At 41.7% G+C, this 19,835-nt stretch overlaps 1 pseudogene; it reads left to right on the forward strand.

Annotated features, from left to right (window-relative positions):
• Window positions 1-707: 707 nt before the first annotated feature.
• Window positions 708-2,251, forward strand: LOC148473829 (uncharacterized; annotated as a pseudogene).
• The last annotated feature ends 17,584 nt before the right edge of the window (window positions 2,252-19,835 follow it).

The raw sequence follows: 19,835 nt of genomic DNA on the forward strand, positions 1-19,835 counted from the left end.
ACTACTAAATGTGTTGCTAAGAAAATGTTGACTGGAATGTATTTGATATGTTTCACTGTTTATGTGTTGCATAACACATAACAGATGCAGGGAGGAAATCCTATTAAATACCTCCACTGTAGGGGGAAAAGTATCACTTTTCCAAAAAGCTGACTCCGCAAAAAGAGCAGCTTTTCGGAAGTGATACTTTTTGTTATACCCTTTTCAGACATTTCGAGATTCCCGGGTTTTTGCTGTGAGTCGGCCAAACTACCCGGGTCTCGTGTATGCCTGAAAGGCACAATCCCTGCAATTGACCAGGGTTTTCCCAGGACTTGAGTCCAGGGTAGACAACCCGACTCAAGTCTGAATGGTGCAACCAGGGATTTTATTCCCAGGCTACACCTATAAGCTTCTCATTGGCCAGCCAGGACTGTCTGATGCATGCTGATGACATCATCAGCGGCATCCAGAGAGGGAGAGAGATGATGCACTTGCATACACACTTTTGGGATAGGCCAGTGCAATTGATCACAGGATAGGAGTGGCAGTGACAGAGGGCAGAGAAGAAAAGTGGTGGAGGTGAAGAGTGCCAGTAGCCAGAGAAGAACAGCACCAGTGCCATTGGTCAGAATGGGCAGAGGAGAAGAGTGCCAGAGGGCTGAGAAGAATGCCAGTGGTTTGAGGAGAACAGTGCCAGTGGTGAGAGTGGCATTTTGTGTGAGATCATGTCTCACTGGAAGGAGGAGGAGGTCCGGGAGCTATTACATGTGAGGGGAGAGGAGGAAATAAAAGCTCAAATTACAGGCACTGTTAATGATGGCATGATCTATGCCAACATTGCAAAGATCCTGTCCAGCAGTGGTTTTGTGAAAACACAGCAGTAAGTTCTTAATAACTAAAGTCTCTGAAGAAACAATATACAAAGGTCCATAACCACAATTGCAGTGGTATGGGAAGGATGGAGTGGCACTATGCAACCCCATTGCACTGTCTTCATCAAGTGATGCTGGTGCACTGTCTGCAACAACGACAGGCACACCTTCATTGTCTCTTTAGAGCAGCCAGCAGAGCCCGGCATCATTGCAGGTCCTATTTGATAATGATCCTGATGATGAGTCATCTACCACCATCATCGATCTAAGCACTGCCAAAGATGTGACAGCACCGTCGCAGAGCCAGGGTTCAGAGTCCCAGCCACAGACCCAGGGAGACAAGCCCACCGTACACAGTAACAGTAAGTTCCCATCTATAACCGTTAGAGGTTAATGCTGCAATATATAGAGATTTTACTATGTGATTTACAGTTTATACTAGGTTTTGTCTATAAAATGGTACAAAACACTGGTAAATATTGTTGCTATTCATCCCATATAACCGTGACTTTATGGGTACATTGTTCAATATTAAACAAGAGTTGTCTTGTCAATGATTAGGTGCAGGGTGCTAGAATGAAACCGTATCTGTTGCAGCATTCAACTTGTGCTAGAGGACTGTGACCGCATGCACAGAGGCATTGATAGTGCTGCTCTTTAATGTGTAGTACCGTTTACAATCATGTGTTGAATACATTAGTTGAACCTTTGTGATGCTTAATTTTTTCTTTCTTTGGTTTTCAGTTTTCACAGTCCCTACATGTGAGAAGACCAAAATAGAGGTTGCTGCAAGATCCTGTGTAAAAAACTACAATAGCTGGATTCGGAATGGCAGGCTCAAGAGAATGCCAGAATGCAACGATTCATGGTCAATGAACGTGAATTGCAGAGCAAGTTACTAATGCAAATGGTAGCCATGCAGGAAAGGGTCAGTCATGATAACCGTGATTTTCTCACTCAACTATTGACCAAAATCCGGTCAACACCACCACAGTTGCCACTCTGCACCCATTATTCCTAACAAGTGCACTGTCCCACCTTATTTAGGCCTACATCCCAGTATGCGCAACAAGCTCAGTCTCCCACCTCCATTTGGCCCTACATTCCAGTATGGTCAACAAGCTCAGTGTCCCAGCTCATTCGGGCCTACATCCCAGTATGGGCAACAAGCAAAGTCTCCCACCTCATTTGGGCCTACATCTCAGTATGCGCATCAAGCAAAGTCTCCCACCTCATTTGGGACTACATCCCTTTATGCACAACAAGCTCAGTCTCCATCAGCATTTTCAGAGACTACATTTAAGAATGTAAAGAGAGGCCAACTATTTGTAGATTCATTGTTTGCTACTTCCCAACAACCTATTCCAACCAATAGTCCAGAGTTGACAGTATACTGAAATGTAGTGTGTAGTGTGCACAGAAATCTTGTAATGTTTATTATACATACAACATATGTTACACATAGTTCTATTTATTATTTTTAGGTATTAAATATAATATACACAGGTTATTTGCGTGTTATTGGAAATGGAACTGCTCATAATAGCTAGGTATATCAAAGTCCATACATAACGTGAAGAGTATTGTGCACAGAAGTATATGCACACTTTTCTTTTGTATTTGTATGGGGTGTCTATTGCCTCATCTTTTAAATCAGTTATGTATTTTGTGTCAAATGTATCCGCTCATAATATGAGCTAATTAGGCCATACAAAAATATGGAGAGAAGTTTGTACTAAAATATAAGTGCACTATTTTTTTCTATTTTTTGGGGTGTCTTTTGTTTGTCATTCCTTCATACAGAACAAATATGGAAGTAAGGCTTTCACACATGTTTTTGAACTTGGAACATTTTTTTTATTAAAATAAAACTTGTGGATTGACAACTGGCTTGGCATTTACTATATTTACTTATAACATTGAATTATTATTTTTAAATGGTTCGAAAATCAGCTGTCTCCCCGAATCAGTTACACTGCTCCTTTCGGAGCAGCGAAACTTAGCACTGACGAGTCGACTCGGGGGTTTTAGTGTGCCTGCATTAGCTAGAGTTCACGCAGGCGCATAAAGCCCCAGCGTCCGGGGGAAGGAGCAGGGTGTGCGCTGCGAGCGGTAGCAAATGCCTTCTGAAGATGGTGAATGCTCCCGCAGACAAACTTCGAAAAAATTGTATTTTCAGAGCTTTAATGAATTTCTGTCCCCATACTAGTACATGGGGACAGCGGGCCACATTAGAAGTGAAAGGTAAGCAGGAGATTTCGGTGAGATCTCCTGCTTTACCTTTTTGTGAATGGCCCTGACACTTAGGGGTATATTTACTATAGTGCAGGTTTTTAGAGGTGGAGATGTTGCCCATAGCAACCAAAGAGATTCTAGCTATTATCTTCTAGAAGGTGCTAGATAAATGTTAAGTAGAATCTGACTGGTTGCTATGGGCAACATTTCCACTTCTAAAAACCCGCACTTTAGTAATTATACCCCTTATTTTCTACAAAAGCTTTCACCTGGTTTTGTAGAAATTAAGTGATGATGAATATGCCCACTAATGTGTTACTGCAGTAACTGGACTGTAAAACTTACCACTAATTATTTCTGTCCGGAAGTTGGTTTTTAATGATGTGGTGGGGCTTAATCATTTAATATCATGGGGGTGGGGGATTTGTCTATTAAATTAATTAATAATGTAATAGGGTTAATCATTTAATGTATGGAGGTTATCCAACCGTTCCTTGAATAACAACATAAACATTGGGTGTGGGTAGGGGCGTATCTACCCATTGGCCAAGGGGGGGCACCATCCGGGTGTGCCACCCGTGGCCAGGGGGTAGAATCAAGATGGGCCACCAGGACTGCAGTCCTGGGTACGCCCCTGTGGCTCGGCGGCTCCTCAGTGCAGCAGCAGCAGCGATGAGGCCTCCGGATCCAGCCCCCTGCTCCAGTCCCTGGCCCCCCGCATCCAGCCCCTGGCTCCAGTCCCTGGCCCCCACCATCCAGCCACCAGCCCCCTCGCAGCCCACAAATACTTACCAACTTCAGCCTGTGGCTCGGCTGCTCCTCAGTGCAGCAGCAGCAGCGATGAGGCTCACATGACGCACGCCTTTTTTTTGTTTCAATATATCTTTGGTTGTACCTGTGCCTTTGCACTACATTCTCTATTTATCACCTGGGACACAAGCCCCAACAGCCCACCTCTACCTTTGTCTTTGAGGCACACTCACACAATAAAAAGCATTGACTCGCCTGTCTTGTCTGAGAAAACAGACAGCGATCTGCTATACACATTGTATCGTAAATCGTGAAGATTATTTATTCTAATTTTATTCCTATTTACTTCTATGCACCTTATTTTAATTATTATTTTTTTTTTAATATATATATAATATAATATAAAATAAATAATTGGATGTTGGTGTCTCATTCAATGCTGCTGCTATGACGTATCTTTACTTGTCTTGATAAAGGTACATAGAATGTGCCAAAACATTGAGCTCATCTATTCCTGGAGTCACCTCTGGCCTTGTGTTTGAAAATGAGAATCTGCATTAAAATCTTTTTATGTTTAAAGATGGTGAGTGCCCTCTTTATAATAGATTGTAAATAGATATTCTATACAGATGCTGCTGCTGAAAATCTTTGGAAGATACAAAGCACCCCTAAGTTGGACTAAATTATGTGAGTGCAAGCTATTTTGGATACATACATTTTAAATAAATAAATATATATTGTGACAGAGACAGCATGCTTTCACATGAAGTTAATGTGGAGCAGCAGGTTTGTGTAGAGATGGAGCAATAAACAGCATGGTAATGAGATTCAGTCCAGGTTTTCTTGGGATCACTTGTAAGCCACAAGCAAGGCTAATTAGCAGCACCTGTTATCTGTCTTTAAAGTTGTGTCAGTGCAAATCCACAATGATCCTGATGGTGAATTAGTCGCCCAGGTTATAGGACCGGGGGTGACTAGTGTTAGGGATCCTGGACCTGAGGGTCCACTAAAAGAACTGTATATATATATATATATATATATAAAAACAATGACAGGCACATTCTGCACCTGCAATAGCTGTTTGGAACTCTGGGTTTCTGGGCTGCACAGCTCAAACTGGAAATATAAAATTCTGGGTTTTCCAGGTCGCCCAGAGCCAGCAGGAATGGAAGGGTATAAAACTCTCACACACCTGTTGCTCTTTGACCTGATGCTGACTAGCAGGCAGGTAGTAGTTACAATGTTGTAGTGCTGGGAGAGAGAGCATGGCCAATTGTGGCTGCAAGCCACTGCTGACTGCTAAGCACAAGGAGTATAGGAACATTTTTATGTTTGCTTATTTTCTGTTATGTACCTGTGTGTGTCCAGGCCTATGCTCACATATGCTAAGGTGCAGTGTTTGCTTCCATTAAAAGCCACTGCTTTACAAGTACCTGTGTGTCTGGAGTCCTCATTTCAACACCCCATGTTACAATATCTATCTATCTATCTATCTATCTATCTATCTATCTATCTATCTATCTATCTATCTATCTATCTATCTATCGTTGAAGCCAGATGGTTGGCTAAGACAGAATCTGTTAAAATCAAAATCTGCACGACGCCACTTTGCAAATGGCTACTCAGCACCATTTTGCGAATCCTACACAGTATACGGCGCTATGTTATTATTTAGCATTGTGCGTTTCCTGCGCAATAGTCCTGTTAAAAGTCCTTACAAAAACAATATGTACATTTATGAATACACATATATCAGTGATGACAGACAAAGAGGAGTATTCAATATGAAACGTTAACTTCACTGTCGAAGTTAACGTTTCATATCGGAGTTTTTACCTGCGTTAAAGTATCGGGCGCGCTCCCGCTTATACCCGTATTCAATATAAAGTTAGCGAAAACGGGAAACTCCGAAGTTGGATTTGCGTAGTTACGAATTTTTCCTTAAAAAAATTGTAAGACCCCCCTAAAGTAGTAAAAACATGGGGGATCACTATGGGTACCCCCGTTTTAGCCTTTAATTGAAAGTCGGGGATTTAAATAGCCGCAGCAGGTGTTTTTTTTCCGACATTGAAGAAGTGATGCAGAAGAGCACTTAGGTTATTTTTTTCACTTTTTTAAGTGGTCCCATCAAATTTGGGGTACATGAAAATGGGTGCTAGCATATTTTTATGTCCCTAAAGTAAGTTTTTAAAAATTCTGCATTTGTGCACCTGCCGCTATAATTCTATTCTAGAAAACATCTGCCGCATACTTGCAGAATAGCCCTGAACCTATTTCCCTATTGTTAAACAATTTTTTCCCATTTTTTTTTTCACCCCAATTTTTAAATTAATTTTTTGGGGTGTCTCTATTTTTTTTAAAAACTTTTTTTGACACAGTTCTTTTTTAAATGTCAGTCCCAGGGGTGCAGGCTATTTTTTTTAAGCCTGCACCCCTAAACCCCAATTCTGCACTTTTTTCGACACCTATTCAATGGTGAAAACTTATCCCCGTTTTTTATCAAAGACTTTTCAAAACTGCGATAAGTTTTTGAAATTGAATACGGTGTAAAACTAAAACCTGCGATAATGACGTCATACCTCCGATATTAACGCAAAAACGATGTTATCGCACCCATATTGAATACCCCTGATAGTCTTGTAGACATGTCTGTGACAAATAATTAAGAATACACAAAGATACTGTGAGTGTTTGCCCGTATATAGATACAGTATGTCTGTGACAATTGAAGTATAACACAGACACTGATATGCTCAGAGAGAGTGGATTTAGAAACAATTGTCAGACGTTTAGCTATCGTTAGAAATTGTGGGCCTTGTGTCCCATGTTGATGTGGTTAAGAGGGACTGACAATTGTATTCTGAATAAACATAGGAAAGCCTTTTGTTAAAATTACAGAAGTGCCCAGCTAGTTTGTTGCTCCATAGTTTTATCTATCATGCCATGCATGGCGCGCCACACACCACGCCATGAGTCGCGCCACACAGAAAGTTTAGTAATGTAGCGTAGCGTAAAGCTGGAAAAAAAAGTCATTACGTGTAATACAACTTTTTGCCCACCAGATGTCACTTTTCCTAAACTACATAGCACATGCGTCTGATTTTCAATGCATGTTCTGCATCACCGCCCGTTGATTGGCTGACAGAAGCGGAGATTCGGTACACTATACAGTATGACAGCGTTTTCCACATGGAATCAGGAATGTATAATAAAGCGGTAGAAGAATGTCTAATAAAGTTTGAAATCATTAAGCTCTGTATTACACACTGACTGTGCGGTTGAAATTGCACACTTGCGCAATTGTAAATACTGTCGGCACTGTCCCTGACTTAGACATTGTAGTGGTTTCATTACTTTACAAACTACAGAACTGTAGTAATGGGTGAAGCGTGTAGCCTAGCAGTCTAATGCCTAGTCTCACCGCTTCTCTCTTCTTCTTGTCCCGTGGGTTCGAGACCTTGAAAATATATATATATATTTTTATTATTATTTTTAAAATCTTCACTTACAATATTCAGTATTCAATACAGTACATGTGGAGTGCATGCCCAGTGCTTCGGGAGTCAAACAGTGAAAGTGGGATTTTGATTACATACTGTACCTTAGAGCGCGAACTTACGTCAATGCCGGCGCTGTCCCAGACTTGGATACTATAGTGATTTTTCATGACCAGCAACTGGTCATGGGCTCTGTTTGTAGTATTACAAAGTTAATGTGCGTTTAGTGTGCAATCTTGCGTCAATGTCGATGCTGTCCCAGACTTGCACACTTTAGTGATTTTATGAGGTCAGTAACTGTTAGTGACTTTGTTAGAAAGAGAGGTCTCTGCATTACAATCTGACTGTGCGTTTAAACTGCAAAATTGCGTCAATGTCTGCATGGTTGGCACATGCCATGGCTTTTGGAAGATCATCACTGCGCATGCCCAGTTGTCTGCATTCGTACATTATGCTGTTGAATTTTCACACTTGTGCCATTCTGTGCTGTCCCAGACTTACAGTACTTGTACACAATAGTCATTTCATGACTTCAGAAAGTGCTACAGTAGTGGGCTCTGGGCCTGATTCAGACCCGGTTACAAGCACTGAATGCTCGCAACTGGGTCGATGGTGGCCCAGAGTGCATGCGCACGATGGAGCCGGCTCCATCATGCCCATGCACGAGACCCGGATAGTGACGGGCAATCTGTCGCCCTGGGTCTCGCACCAAAGGGGGCGTGCTGTTGATGTTGAGTGACAGCACACCCCCTTTGGTGGGCGTGCCGGGGGGGTGGCTGCCCAGACGGAGGTGTTGGGGTGGCCCCACTGACATCACAAGTGATGTCAGTGGGAGAGCTTTCAGCACTGTTTGAGCCAAAAGCTCTCTGGGGCTTGCGGCCATGAGACCCTACCACAAGGGTCTCATCGCAAGCCCGATGGTTGTGATGGTCTTGACCATCATGACCATCATCCTGGCCACTCGCATTAGCTGTGGGTGGCAACCCACAGCAATGCGAGCGGCCAGGAGGCCGCTCCATAAAAAAAAAGATGCCCTGATTCAGAGCGAACGCTCTGTCAGAGCATCCGGCTCTGAATCAGGGCCTCTGTTTGGAAGTCTCTGTATTACAAACTGACTGTGCGTTTAGAGTGCAAACTTGTGTCAATGTCGAAGCTGTCCCAGACTTGGACACTTTAGTGATTTTATGAGTTTAGTAACTGGTAATGGGCTCTGGGCCTGATTCAGAGCCTGACGCTCTGACCAGAGCACTCGCTCTGAATCAGGGCCCTCCTACCTAAACTTGGAGCTGCCTCCTGGCTGCTTGCATAGCTGTGGGTGACCATCCACAGCATATGCGAGCGGCCAAAAAGATGGTCGCAATGGTCAAGACCATCGCGACCATCGGGCTTGTGACGAGACCCTGTGGTAGGGTCTCGGTGACCGCAAGCCCTGGAGTGATTTTGGCTCTATCAGAGCCAAAATCACTCCCACTGACATCACTAGTGATGTCAGTAGGGCCCGGACCCAGACGGTAGGCATTCCCATGGGAACGCCTCCATCTGACAGCCACGCCCTGGCATGCCCACCACCTTTGGTGCGAGACCCAGAGCGATGGCTTCCCAGTCGCTAGCTGGGTCTCGCGCATGCGCACGATGGAACAGCCTCCGTCGTGCGCATGCACACTAAGGCACCATTGACCCGCTTGCGAGCGCTCAATGCTCGTGAGCAGGTCTGAATCAGGCCCTCTGTTTGTGAGAGAGGTCTCTGCATTACAAACTGACTGTGCGTTTAAACCGCAAAATTGCATCAATGTCAGCACAGTTGGCGCTGTGGTGGCTGTTAGCCAGCTCCGAGGGGTTACAAATGGGATCTCTGGTGCATGCCCAGTGGAGGGGTTGCAATGCATTGCCAGTGGCACTGCGCCATAGCCATACCCATGTAGCGCTATGCCATGGTGTACAGTATGGAAGATCATACAGTAGCGGGTCATGATTCACACACAGTGAAAGTGGGATCTCCAAATTACACACTGACTGTGTAATAATAATAATAAAAAAGAAAAAGAAAAAGTGTAACCTTGATTGTGTAATAATAATAATAATAATAATAATAATAATAATAATAATAATAAAAAAAAAAAAGTGTTATCTTCCAGGTTTCAAACCCCGGAAATGGGTTGTACAGACGTCTGCAATGTAGAAGTTTGATTTCTTACATCTACACTACAGTCACCTAATTACTTCATTGTACTGTAGATGTCACATAAAGTACTGTACACAACAGATGCAATTCTTACTAGGAGAGACTTGTGGGCAAGGGGTTAGGTGATCCACCTTGCTTACACTCCTCTCCTTCTGTTCGAGACCTTGATATTTTTTTTTTTAAATGTTCACTACAGTATTCTAGTTCAGTATTGTTATCCAACCCTTACAAAACTCAATACATTATACTGTATGTAGATGTGCCCAGCTACAGTACTGTAGTTTGCAGCTCCATTTGCGCATTGCTAGTTGCGCACTAACTGTGGCATATTGAGTCTCATAGCACTGCGCATGCCCACTTGTCTGTATTATTGTAAGTACAATACTGTCGGCACTGTCCCGGACTTAGACATTGTAGTGATTCCATGACTCTAGGAACTACAGGCAGTAGGCTAGGGGGCTAATGCCTAGCCTCACTGCATCTACCATTTTCTTGTCCATCGGGTTCGAGACCTTTACAATATATACTGTATAATTTTTTTGGTTTTAAATCTTCACTACTACATTATCCACAAATTCTGGCATTTCTATGCCACAGTACTTTATGACAAAAAAGTGTAACCTTGACTGTGTAATAATAATAATAATAATAATAAAAAAAAAAAAGTGTAACCTTCCAAGTTTCAAACCTGCAAAAGGGTTGTACAAGCACCTGTAATGTATTGGTTTGATTATTTACCATTACACTACAGCCGCCTGCAATACCAAGGTTGCACCTGGCTTGAGTGTGTCCTACAATACTGTATGTCATCGTATCTCTGGCGAATGCCCTTATCCATACCCATGTAGCACTAAGCCATGGCATATGGAAGATCACAGCACTGTGTATGCCCAGTGGGCCACGAGTCATATGCAGCTAAAGTGGGATGTCTTGCTATGACAGGCTTGTGGACGAGTGGTTAGGTGTTCCATCTCTCTACCTGCCTGTCCCACCTGTTCTAGACCTTAATAAAAAATTATTTAATTCTTTAATTTTTTTTTCTTTGCTACTTTTGTTCAGTATTGTTATCCAACCCTTACTAAACGCAGTACATTTTATATATTAGGGGGTAAATTTACTAAGGTGGGAGTTCTATTAAGAAGTGATGTTGCCCATAGCAACCAATCAGATTCCAGGTATTATCTTCTAGAAGGTGCTACTGTAGATAAATGAGAAGTAGAATCTGATTGGTTTCTATGGGCAACATACAGTACAGTAACTTCTTAAATAGAACTCCCATCTTACATCCCCCAATTTTTTTTTCTTCTGCCCCCAAAATGAAAGTGAATTTTTGGGGTGTTCTTACTCTCAGTGTTTTTTGAAAAATGTTTTTGACGCAGTTTACAGTACCTTTGGGGGACTGTCTGAAGGCTGCACGTTGAAGGCTTCCCACAACGTTGCACCACAATTCACAGTGTGTACAGTAGGTCGACAAAGATTTGGTTGACAGGCATTGGTATGGTGGATCAACTTGCCTTTTCTTACTGTAGGTTTATTATACAAACAAGCCATGTCGACCAATAGTGTGTCGCCCTTTAGTCCATGTACAGTAGATTGAATGACCCTGTCAATCAAATCTTTGCCAGTCATGTGAGTGTGTGGTAACAACTGTCAGTCATCGTCAGATAGTATCCAACACCCTGCAGTGCAGTGTACTGTATGTCAGAGTCGTGCATTGTATTTATTTTGTACTGTATACTGTAATTCATGTGATTGTACAGCAATACTGTACTTACTGCATCGTAGATGCCTCTGGATTCGCCCTAGCCGTGGCCTGTCCCTGTGTAGCAGGTCCGACCACCGGCGTTGCAGGGCCCGGATGGTCCGACGGCGCCCATATTTCCTATAAATCTCCCGGCTTGCCCTCCTATATGCCGTTTCTTTCTCCTGGTTAGTGGCAAACTTTTGGTCCCGCCACTTAACCAGGAGAAACAGCTCGCCGGGTGAGAACCTCCTCTCTCTAGTTACCATTTTCAATAGCCAGTGACGCACGATGCTAATTCATTACACACAGATGTGTCACTCGTTACGGCGCATCTGTGCTGTACTGTAGTGGCAAAGCAGTGTGGGCATCATGGGATCGAAGCCTGGAAGGCTACAATGTCTCACAGAAATCACTTGGTGGTGTACAGTATACAGCAATTGAAGTTCAATATTAAGTACTGTAAGTTTACTCCAATAAAGTAGACTCTCCTCAACTTCCAACCATTACCTGCCATTTCTATGGTACACTACTCTATGCCACCCAGCTGTATTTTAAATTAAACCACAATGCACTAGACATTGTATTGTTTGTTTTGTACAAAATGAAGTGATGTACAGGTAAGGGCAGACCTTGAACTGACTGCTTACAGTAAATGGATTAATGGAGCGTCCTTTATTATGGTAATGAGAGGCTCTTGCTTGCTTTGGGGGAAGGGACCTGATGCACTGTGTGTGACTTCTGACCCACTGTTTGGGAGAGCTCTCTCCAAAACAGAACCCACTACTAGTTACTGGTCATGAGAAATCACTATAGTGTCCAAGGCTGGAACAGCATCGACATTGTCGCAAGTTTGCGGTGTAATGCTATTTTGCACTTTAAATGCACAGTCAGCTTGTAATACAGAGAGCTCTCTCTCAAACAGAGCCCACTACTAGTTACTGCTCAGGAGAAATCACTATAGTGTCCAAGGCTGGAACAGCATCTACATTGTTGCAAGTTTGCGGTGTAATGCTATTTTGCGCTTTAAAAGCACAGTCAGTTTGTAATACAGAGACCTCTCTCTCATACTGTACAGAGCCCATTCACTACCAGTTTCTGAAGTTATGAAATCACTATTGTGTCCAAGTCTGGGACAGCATAGAGAGTGGTGCAAAATTCAACCGCACCATCAATTTTTAATATACAGTACAGACACATTCATAGCGGCACACTAGTTGTCCTAGCAGATGGGGGATGGTGTCCTTGGCAATGGTCACTATTCATAGCCTTTTTCAGGACACAAGGGCAGAGCTGACTGCTTACAGTAAATCGAAACCGATGCTATTTTGCATTTTAAATGCACAGTCAGTTTGTAATTTAGAGGCTTCCCTCTCAAACAGAGCCCACTACTGTAGCAGTTTCTGAAGTCACGAAATGACTATTGTGTACAAGTCTTGGACAGCGCAGAGTGGCGCAAGGGTGAAAATTCAACAGCATACTATACAGTACTGTAGTAATACAGACAACTGCACATGCGCAGTGATGATCATCCATATGCCATGGCATAGTGCTACATGGCGTATGGCTTGGTGCCATATATCCCATTGTAACAGCTCCACTGGGCATGCACAAGAAATCCCATTGCAACCCCTTGGAGCTGACAGCCACCACAGTGCAGACATTGACAAAAGTTTGCACTTTTTAAACGCACAATCAGTTTGTAATATCTTACTTTTAAGCAGCCTTTTAAACAACAACACTACAGTATTACAGTACAACACTACTACAGTAGTTTCACTATAGTGTCCATAGCCGACAGTGCCAAAAAAATATTCTTTTCCAGGGATCGAACCCGGGACCATCATTCTTGCAAAGTGATCACCGAACCACTAGCCCACATGCCAGCTACAGTATATTAAGAACCGCACAGAGCGGCCTCATCCTTGTTCACTCCTCATGCTGCTGTTTTTAATTATAAAAAAATTGTCTTCCTTTCCAAATATTATACTGTACTCCACCATTAGATAATAATTCATCCCATCTCAGTGAAAGCTGTGCGTGCATCTCATTAATCTACAGTATCGGTTATACCGTGTTAACAACTCGGGCAATTTCACTACTGTACAGTTATGTACAATACTGTATGTGTACTGATTTGCATCCCGTTATAAGAGCTTACTGTATGTACAGTATGTGACATTAAAAATATTGGTTGTTCGAACATGCAAATGCTGTGAATGTGATATCCATCCAATTTAAGTTTAACAGTATGGCATTCAGTACAAATTACAACAGTGGAGCACTCACCACCCAGCGGTTAAGCACTGTATTACATGCCATAGCGTATCCTTAGTTGAAGAATACCATGGTACACCACAAGTCCATGGTGCGACTCAGAGGCCTGTATGGCACGCCATGAGCAACAAACTAGCTGGTCACATCTGTATCAGACTGTTTGCCGAAGCTTGCTCAACCTGTGAAAAGGAAAAAGTCATTGTCTGTCATTATTTTAGTTCAGACAGAAGTAATATTACTGTTTGGAGTTATATATATATATATATATATATATATATATTCATATATTGGTGTGTGTATATATATATATATATATATATATGTATATATATACCCTTAAATTATCACATGGGTATCCACTATGCGTGCACACATATATATATATACAGTTGCAATTATAAATAGAAACACGCACAGCACATGTTTTGCGCTGTAACACACCCTGCACACAGCGCACCTTTTACACTGCATGTAGACACACAACGCATCCTTACATAATCATAAATATACACGCACTCATAAAAGGTTCCTGCACATAATGGTTTATATTAAAGTTATTAATTATGATGTAAAATGTATGTATTTGATATTAATGGTATACAACATGATAGACATGGCATGTTTGGTACTAAACTGACACACTGTTTATTTCCAGATATCTGAACCTATCAGCGAGGGAGTCGCATCTTGCATTCAATGGTTATGGAATATAGGAAATTATTGGTTAGAATGTATACACTGTAATGTAGTGTCTCTATCTAATTTAAATCAATTAAAGGAAGACAATGTAATCTGGAGAATTGGGACATACCCATAGTGACCTGTCCTATGAACTACAGCGTACTACAAAGACCAAAAGCAAGAACCAATGGAATTATGTTTGTCTGTCTACATTGTTGTTATCATGATCTGTTAGGGTATATAGCCTGTGTCCCGGTCCCAGTCAGTAGCCATTCTTCTTGGATGACCGCAGGCTTCTGGATTGATGACTGTAACTGGGACCGGTGCGCATTCGTATGTATCAACTGTACCTTGTTTATGTATAATCTTTTACGCTAATTGTATTTAGATCACAGCGTGTAACTAAATGCTTTTTATGTGAATAATAACTTTTTGGGCTTTGAAACCACACTCAAAGTCTGGAAAGCAATTATTTCTTGTGCGACTTACAATGCTAAATAGCAAAATTTAGGGTGTATAGATTATTAGGTATTCATACAATCTATCTAATATATATATATATATATTTATACACACACACATACATATATATTTCTTTGTTGTTATGTTCCTGTTTCATCAACAAGTCAACTTAATAAATAGCCTCTTTAGCACACTGATTGAGATTTTATCTATAAATAAGGGAGTACTGTACAGATTTTGCGTACAGTAATTCTTTTAGGGCCTGATGAGTGCACTGCTAGATGCAGATTCCTGATGGTCAGAAATCGGCACAGGTGCCTGATCTGTACTGTGCATGTGCAGCATGGGTCCTGCGTGATTGCACACAGAGCAGCAGAAGACTGTCAATCATTAACAGTCTACTGCCATTTGTGGGTGGGAGGGGATGGCGACGGCCTCCATTTTCCAAAACTAAGGTGTGTCATTGGTGGCTTGCCACCATTGGCGGGGGAGGAAAGAGGCCAGGATCTCCTTCAGCTGACAGAGATTTCCTGGCCTCTTTCTGTCATATGCGGTGGTCAGCTTGCATGACCCATGGGTCACTTAGCTGGCCGATGTTCTCGCAGATTATCCAATATTGCGTTGTACAACACAGCTCGGATAAGTAATGCAGCAGGAGGCATAATGCCTCCTGCTGCATAACCATAATTGGAAGGACAGAATTGCAAAGCTGCTTGCGTGCAGCTTTGCAATTCTGTCCCAAACTGAATCAGGCCCTTAGTACTCAGTTAACTCCCCACAAACATAAGGGTATCCTTGTAACATACATCAAAGACACCAAAAGACATTGAAGTTCAAATGAATGTCCTAAACAACATACATCTGACAAAGGGTTAGTATGGACCAATAAGTCCATATCTGGTGGGGCCATTCTTGACAACAGAGAACACAATGCTTTTCTGCCATTGCATTTCATATACTGATGTGCCCAGCTATAACGTGGCATCACAGCGCTATCTCACACGCCACGTATGGCGCGCCACACACCACGCCATGAGTCGCGCCACAAAGAAAGTTTATTAGTGAAAAAAGTCATTACGTGTAATACAACATTTTGCCCACCAGATGTCACTTTTCCTAAACTACATAGCGCATGCGTCAGATTTCATTAAGTGTAATACAACTTTTTGCCCACCAGGTGTCACTTTTCCTAAACTACATAGCGCATGCGTGTGATTTCATGATGTGTAATACAACATTTTGCCCACCAGGTGTCACTTTCCAATGTACCGTACGGTATGTTCTGTATCACCGGCCGATGATTGTTTGACAGAAGCTTAGACATTAGACTTTACAAACTACAGAACTCTATTAATGGGTGAAGCGTGTGGCCTAGCGGTCTAATGCCTAGTCTCACTGCTTCTCCTCTCTTCTTGTTCCGTGGGTTCGAGACCTTGAAAATACAGTATGTTTTTTTAATTTATTTTTAAAATCTTCACTTAAAATATTCAGTATTCAATACAGTACATGTGGAGCGCATGTCTGCCCAGTGCTTCGGGAGTCAAACAGCGAAACTAGGATTTTTATTATTGTACATACAGTACTGTACCTTAGAATGCAAACTTGCGACAATGCCAGCGCTGACATGAACGCGGACATTATAGTTATTTATTATGACCATCAAGTGGCAATGGGCCCTGTTAAAGAAACTGGTTTCTGTATATCAAACTGACTGCACGTTTAAACCGCAAAATTGCGTCAATGTCTGCGCATGCCCAGTGGTCGGATTTTAATCACAATGGAATGTGTGCCCCTTGTCCAGTGGAGACAAGCCATACATTAAGTTGCGCTATTTTATGGCGCATACCCAGTTGTCTGTATTGCCAACAGTACTGTTGAATTTTCACACTAGTGCCATTCTGCACTGTCCGAGACTTACAGTACCGCACAGTATACACAATAGTAAATTCATTACTACAGTACATAAGGTGCTACAGTAGTGGACTAACAGCAGTTTGTAGGGCAGATGCAGAGCGCAAACTTGCGTCAATGAAAATGCTGTCTTAGACTTGGTAACATTATTAATTTAATATGTTTAGTAACTGATAGTTGACTGTGTATAAGAGAGGGGTCTCTCTAGTACAAACTGACTCAGCGTTTAAACCGCAAAATTGCGTCAACTGTCAGCACAGTTTGTGTTGTGGTAACTTATAGCCAGTGGCGGGGTTGCAATGCATTGCCAGTGGTGCTGCGCCATAGCCATACCCTTGTAGCGCTATGGCTATGTACTGTACGCCATAGCGTACAGTATGGAATATCATACTGTACAGTACCAGGTCATGATTCACACACAGTGAAAGTGTGTTATTATTACACTGACTGTGTAATAATAATATTAAAAATAAAAAGTGCAACCTTGACTGTCTAATAATAATGAAAAGCTTCATTATTAAGCTTCCTGGTTTCGAACCCGGGTTGTACAGACGTCTGCAATGTAGAAGTACGATTTCTTACCTCTACGCTACAGACGCCTGAGTACTGTACGTCATCGTATGGTACTGTAGATGTCACATAAAGTACTGTAGAGGACTAGGAGAGACTTGTGAGCAAGGGTTTAGGTGATCCGTCTTGCTTACACTTCTCTCCTTATGTTCGAGACCTTTATAATTTAATGGATTTTTTTAATGTTCACTATAGTACTGTAGTTCAGTCTTGTTATCCAAACCTTACAAAAATCAATCTATTGTACTGTATACAGTATGTGCCCAGCTACAGTACTGTAGTTTGTTGCTCCATACGGTACGCCATACAGTATACCGCACTGTGGCGTATTGAGTCTCATAGCACTGCACATGCCCAGTTGTCTGTATTATACGGTACTTATAACTGTAGTTGTAAGTACAATACGGTAGACATTGTAGTGATTCCCTGACTCTAGGAACTACAGTACAGTAGATGCAGTAGTCTAGGGGGCTAATGCCTAGCCCTACTGCATCTACCATTTTCTTGTACCACTGGTTCGAGACAGTACATACTTTATACAGTAATTTTATTTTGTTTTAAATCTTCACTAATACAGTACATTATCCAGAAATTCTGGTATTTCTATGCCACAGTACTTTGACCAAAAAGTCTAACCTTGTTAATAAAAAATAAAAAGTGTAACCTTTCAAGCTTCGAACCCGCAAAAGGGTTGTACAGGCAGCGTAATGTATTGGTTTGATTATTTACCATTACACTACAGCCGCCTGCAATACCAAGTTTGCACCTGGCTTGAGTGTTTCCTACAATACTGTACGTCATCGTATCTCAGGCACATGCCCAGATCTACTGTATACCCATTTAGCACTTTTTTTTTTTTTTTACTAAACTCAGTACATTTTATATATTAGGGGGTAAATGTACTAAGATGGTAGTGCTATTAAGTGATTTTGCCCATAGGAACCAATCTGATTCCAGGTATTACTGTACAGTATCTTCTAGAAGGTGCTACTGTAGATAAATGCTAAGTACAGTAGAATCTGGTTGGATGCTATGGGCAACATACTGTACAGTACAGTAACTTCTTAAATAGAACTCCCATCTTAGTAAATTTACCCCTATAAGTTTCACTTTTTCCCCCCAATTTTTTTTCTTCCACCCCCCAAAATGAAAGTGAATTTTTAGTGTGTTCTGACTTTTTTAAAAAAAAAAAACTTACACAGTTTACAGTACCTTTAGGGGACGTTGAAGGCTTCCCGCAACATTGCACCCCAATTCACGAAATTTTTCCACCTGCTATTCATACAGTAGGCGAAACTTTTTTACATACTGTCTTACTGTACATTGCATTGACTTCCCGCCTACAGTAGGCAGAAAAGCTTTCAAATTGAATACAGCGATAATTTCATGCCTGGCAAAATGACGCAAACATACAGTACAAACACCAATTGTATAAATTAATGACAATTTTTATTTAACCTACAGTAACATGCTTTACAGAGGGGGGGGACTTCTTTAGCCCTACTGGGGGACCGAGGACTACACAAAAAGAGTTGGCTTTTAATTTAAAATCATCACTGGCACTTTTGGCCTCAGATTCAGAGTTTCACCTATACCAGGTGCAGACTCTACCGTGCATCAGAGTGCACCATAATATAACATAAAAAAAAAAAATACATGAAACAAAACACTATTTGGGTGCCCCAGATGGAGGTGAACACCAGCTGTGTGAATACGATAACAGAGCACTAACATTACCAAAAATCTCACCTTATCCTGATGTCGAAGGGACCGCCGCTCTAACCATACAGTAGAAGCCTGTCTCTCAATTCACGGTGCACCCACTACTGTACAGTATGTCTGCAACTATGGATGTGGATGTTGAAGCAGCCACTACTATTGTAGTGTATATGAACTAAAGGAACCTGAAAACTTGAAACATCTGCATTACAAATGGCAACATCAAGGAAGTTAAACCCCTACTCTACATTACAAATTATATACAGTACAGTATAAGCTACATAGCAGTTGCTTGACCGTTTCTTTCGATGACAACTGGTAAGACTCTATGGAGATGATCAATAAAATTGTTACACTGGGCACGTGTCAATACTGTTCTCCAAAACTTCATTATCCCATCCAAAAGTTCCTGTTTAGTTGTTGGTTTCACATCAGACCTGATGAACCTCTTCAACTGGGCCCAGACCATTTCAATGGGATTCATGTCCGGTGACCTACAGGTAAGTAAAAATAAAAAAAATATTCAGTCACAGTACTGTACTTTAGTATAAAGTGTACTAGAATAATTACTGCTTGGTACTGTACATACTTTTTGGTCCAATAAACAGTTAATACAGTACTATAGGACAATACTCACTCTGGTGGTGTGCGTTCCCAATTTATCCCTCTCCCATGAATTTTGCTGAAGCCGAATGTTTGGGATCATTATCCTAGAATAATCGATGTCCTGATGGGAAGCATTTTCTCACAAATGGCACCATACAGCAATCTACTATTTTTTCTTGGAAGAAGGTCTTATCCATGATGCCTAAAGAGATGAGAAATTGTCAGTAACAAGCATACACTGTACAGGACTATAAATCATTTTTAAAACAAGCATTACTGTACTGCACCTTCAAAAATATAGATCGGTCCTGCACCCCAACGAGATATACCTCCCCATACATGGACTTTTA

The sequence above is a fragment of the Taudactylus pleione genome, unplaced genomic scaffold, assembly GCF_031769625.1.
Source record: "Taudactylus pleione unplaced genomic scaffold, aTauple2 ptg000909l, whole genome shotgun sequence".
In the NCBI taxonomy this organism is placed as follows: domain Eukaryota; kingdom Metazoa; phylum Chordata; class Amphibia; order Anura; family Myobatrachidae; genus Taudactylus; species Taudactylus pleione.